Here is a 5,104-nt window from a genome sequence, read left to right as displayed (position 1 = left end):
TAGATCAATAAGAAAAGCTGCAAGAATCCTTCAACTAAGTGGAAAAAAGTCTGAAAGGTGCAGTGAACTGTGTGGAGGCTCTTGCCAAAGAAGCATTAGTTGCCCATGATGCTGCGTTCCAGCATATGTGAACATGACGCTGATCATCAAAGGATGTAACGTCTAACAAAATCGCAATGTTACTAGAGATATCTTCAGTATCTGCAAAATTACCTTTGTTTTGCAATCCAGATGACAAAATCTGTTAACTCGAAGCAAAGTTAAGCAACCATTTTGGTCGTTTTATTGCATTCTGGCAACCAAACTACCATAGTAAAGTGGTGTATTTGTCCGACATTGCGCAACGTAAGGCAGTGGAGACTCCAGGATCCTTGAAGAAGCAGCACTCATTTTGAGGAGAGGAGTGCTAGAACATGGACAATAATTTGAGCTGCCATGGCCACCATCTACTTGTGATTTTACCTTATCTTTGGAATATTATCCCAAATGTTTTCTTGTACTGCAACAATTTAGTTAATTACATTTTGTAGGTTACAAAAGACCGTACATGAAGTGGGGTTTTATTTTGGGCAAAAAAAAATTCAATAGTCTACTAGTTTTTAGAAATGAAATGAAATGATTGTTATATGATGAAATAACTAGAAGTTCACATTCGCGGTTTCCAACAGATGACATTAGTCAATGATGGCCTGTGATGTCTGACATGTGATGAATAAAAGTTACTGTGTGCTTTAAATGGGAGCTCTTTCTAAAATACCATACTTATTCTTTGCAGGATTGTGGCTGGACAAGGTATCGGATTGGAGTTCGGGTAAGGTTTAGTAGGGTTTGTTACACCATCCATAAGAGTTCATGCAGTTAAGATTACATTAAATTTTTTGGTTTTAGCAATAAATGGTATTGAACTTGTAAGCATACTTTTGTCTTTATGGTATTTTTAAAGTAGCCATTTTCTGCTTTAATTCCTAAATAATCATTATGGTTAGGGAATGCTATTTTTTCTTATGATGTACACCAACGCTTTAGGACACCTTAAGATTGTCCAAGAGGCAAGATGATAACGACTGTTGACTGATAAATCATTGTGTAGTTAGTTTTCTCTTTATCTTGATGCTTATACTAATTTTTTCTCATCTTCCAGGATGAAGGCAGGATGGAGAGCTCCATGCATTAAATAATGGCCCCTGTAGTAATAAGTAAGCATACATTAGTTTTTATGGTCCATTTTCGTTTTATTGCTAATTCGTCAGTTTTGAGTGAAGGCAATTTCATATAGTTGGTTTTCCTTCCTGTCTTGTATAGTATTGAAAAATACTCGTAGTCATTGAAGACAATATGCTAGTGTATTTTTTTCCCGGGTGATAAAAGATGCCCTCAAGAGTTACAGCTGATTGGCTGTTGCAAATCTGAAATTACTTGTCTTAAATCCATCGGGGATGACTGCTTTTGATTAGCCAAATTATATAAAGATATTGGCATTCATCATTTCAAACAGGAGCACGTAGGAAGTTATCAGTAATCTTGTATATGAATTAACTGTTAAACTCTGGTAACAAATTAATGCTTTCAGAAGAAGCATTTAATATACATGTACTTATTTTTACCTACAATAAGGCATGCTCAGACTAATTATGTATCGGTAATACTACATTATGCAAAAACATTTTAAAAAGATCAGCATCACGTTAAAACTTTTAAACGACTGTCTGCAGAGCGAAAAATATTTGGTTGATCGCAGTCATATTTCCCGCCTCTGCTGAGTCATGTAATATTTCAATGTGATTCTGATCTTTTAAAATGATTTTTTGCATATTGTAGTACAGTATTACTGATACATAATTTAGTCTTAATATACCTTATTGTGGGTAAAAATTAGTATATATTAAATGCTTCCTCTGAAAACATGAATTTGCTACCAGAGTGTAACAGTTAATTCATGAATAGTACTTCTGATAAACATCTTTAGTGCTCATGTTTGAAATAATGAATGTATGCATCTTTATATTATTTGGCTAAATATCTTTCTCGTCGGAAACGGTCATCCCAGCGATTATGAATAAACTCGTTTAGAAATACATCATAACTAAAGGACAAATCGGACAGGTTTGCAACATTCTATCAGCTGTAACTTTTGAGGAGGGGGCAGGGTGTCTTTTCTCAGAAGAGAAAAAGCGCACTATAGTGAATGCTATTTTTTCTCATGATGTACACCAATGCTTTAGGACACCTAAAGATTGTCCTCGAGGCAAGATGTTAACAACTGTTGACTGATAAATAATTGTGTAGTAATTTTTTTCTGCATTTAATGCTTATACTAATTTTTACTTCTCTTCCAGGATGGAGAACTCGGCATTAAATGAGGGCAGGGTGGAGAGCACTATACATTAAGAAGTAAGCAAACATCTTTATGGTATTTTTAGAATTGGCCAATTTTTGCTTTAATTCCTAAATAATCATTATGGTTAGGGAATGCTATTTTTTCTTGTGATGTACACCAACGCTTTAGGACACCTTAAGATTGTCCAAGAGGCAAGATGATAACGACTGTTGACTGATAAATCATTGTGTAGTTAGTTTTCTCTACCTTGATGCTTATACTAATTTTTTCTCATCTTCCAGGATGAAGGCAGGATGGAGAGCTCCATGCATTAAATAATGGCCCCTGTAGTAATAAGTAAGCATACATTAGTTTTTATGGTCCATTTTCGTTTTATTGCTAATTCGTCAGTTTTGAGTGAAGGCAATTTCATATAGTTGGTTTTCCTTCCTGTCTTGTATAGTATTGAAAAATACTCGTAGTCATTGAAGACAATATGCTAGTGTATTTTTTTCCCGGGTGATAAAAGATGCTTGTTGCAATCTAAATTCAATTTTGTCCTGGTTTCAAATTATAATCGTGGGGATGACCGTTTTTGACAAGATATTTAGCCAAATTATATAAAGATATTGGCATTCATCATTTCAAACAGGAGCACGTAGGAAGTTATCAGTAATCTTGTATATGAATTAACTGTTAAACTCTGGTAACAAATTAATGCTTTCAGAAGAAGCATTTAATATACATGTACTTATTTTTACCTACAATAAGGCATGCTCAGACTAATTATGTATCGGTAATACTACATTATGCAAAAACATTTTAAAAAGATCAGCATCACGTTAAAACTTTTAAACGACTGTCTGCAGAGCGAAAAATATTTGGTTGATCGCAGTCATATTTCCCGCCTCTGCTGAGTCATGTAATATTTCAATGTGATTCTGATCTTTTAAAATGATTTTTTGCATATTGTAGTACAGTATTACTGATACATAATTTAGTCTTAATATACCTTATTGTGGGTAAAAATTAGTATATATTAAATGCTTCCTCTGAAAACATGAATTTGCTACCAGAGTGTAACAGTTAATTCATGAATAGTACTTCTGATAAACATCTTTAGTGCTCATGTTTGAAATAATGAATGTATGCATCTTTATATTATTTGGCTAAATATCTTTCTCGTCGGAAACGGTCATCCCAGCGATTATGAATAAACTCGTTTAGAAATACATCATAACTAAAGGACAAATCGGACAGGTTTGCAACATTCTATCAGCTGTAACTTTTGAGGAGGGGGCAGGGTGTCTTTTCTCAGAAGAGAAAAAGCGCACTATAGTGAATGCTATTTTTTCTCATGATGTACACCAATGCTTTAGGACACCTAAAGATTGTCCTCGAGGCAAGATGTTAACAACTGTTGACTGATAAATAATTGTGTAGTAATTTTTTTCTGCATTTAATGCTTATACTAATTTTTACTTCTCTTCCAGGATGGAGAACTCGGCATTAAATGAGGGCAGGGTGGAGAGCACTATACATTAAGAAGTAAGCAAACATCTTTATGGTATTTTTAGAATTGGCCAATTTTTGCTTTAATTCCTAAATAATCATTATGGTTAGGGAATGCTATTTTTTCTTGTGATGTACACCAACGCTTTAGGACACCTTAAGATTGTCCAAGAGGCAAGATGATAACGACTGTTGACTGATAAATCATTGTGTAGTTAGTTTTCTCTACCTTGATGCTTATACTAATTTTTTCTCATCTTCCAGGATGAAGGCAGGATGGAGAGCTCCATGCATTAAATAATGGCCCCTGTAGTAATAAGTAAGCATACATTAGTTTTTATGGTCCATTTTCGTTTTATTGCTAATTCGTCAGTTTTGAGTGAAGGCAATTTCATATAGTTGGTTTTCCTTCCTGTCTTGTATAGTATTGAAAAATACTCGTAGTCATTGAAGACAATATGCTAGTGTATTGTTTTCCGGGTGATAAAAGATGCCCTCAAGAGTTACAGCTGATTGGCTGTTGCAAATCTGTTCAATTTTGTCCTGAAGTAATGATGTATTTCTAAACGAATTTATTATAATCGTGGGGATGACCGTTTTTGACAAGATATTTAGCCAAATTATATGAAGATATTGGCATTCATCATTTCAAACAGGAGCACGTAGGAAGTTATCAGTAATCTTGTATATGAATTAACTGTTAAACTCTGGTAACAAATTAATGCTTTCAGAAGAAGCATTTAATATACATGTACTTATTTTTACCTACAATAAGGCATGCTCAGACTAATTATATATCGGTAATACTACATTATGCAAAAATTTTTTAAAAAGATCAGCATCACGTTAAAACTTTTAAACGACTGTCTGCAGAGCGAAAAACATTTGGTTGATCGCAGTCATATTTCCCGCCTCTGCTGAGTCATGTAATATTTCAATGTGATTCTGATATTTTAAAATGATTTTTTTGCATATTGTAGTACAGTATTACTGATACATAATTTAGTCTTAATATACCTTATTGTGGGTAAAAATTTGTATATATTAAATGCTTCCTCTGAAAACATGAATTTGCTACCAGAGTGTAACAGTTAATTCATGAATAGTACTTCTGATAAACATCTTTAGTGCTCATGTTTGAAATAATGAATGTATGTATCTTTATATAATTTGGCTAAATATCTTTCTCGTCGGAAACGGTCATCCCAGCGATTATGAATAAACTCGTTTAGAAATACATCATAACTAAAGGACAAATCGGACAGGTTTGCAACA

At 33.7% G+C, this 5,104-nt stretch overlaps 1 long non-coding RNA gene across 1 annotated transcript; it reads left to right on the top strand.

The window, feature by feature from the left end:
* The first annotated feature begins 744 nt into the window (after positions 1–744).
* Positions 745–4,221, top strand: LOC121872170. The gene is made up of 6 exons (XR_006090050.1): positions 745–811; positions 1,142–1,196; positions 2,337–2,391; positions 2,620–2,674; positions 3,811–3,865; positions 4,094–4,221. It is a non-coding gene; the product is annotated as an uncharacterized LOC121872170 (long non-coding RNA).
* The last annotated feature ends 883 nt before the right edge of the window (positions 4,222–5,104 follow it).

The sequence above is a fragment of the Homarus americanus genome, unplaced genomic scaffold (assembly GCF_018991925.1).
Source record: "Homarus americanus isolate GMGI-L3 unplaced genomic scaffold, GMGI_Hamer_2.0 scaffold54529, whole genome shotgun sequence".
NCBI classification, from domain to species: Eukaryota; Metazoa; Arthropoda; class Malacostraca; order Decapoda; family Nephropidae; genus Homarus; species Homarus americanus.
The sequence above is the reverse complement of the archived record's forward strand: the minus strand, read 5'-3'. Positions and strand labels throughout refer to the sequence as shown.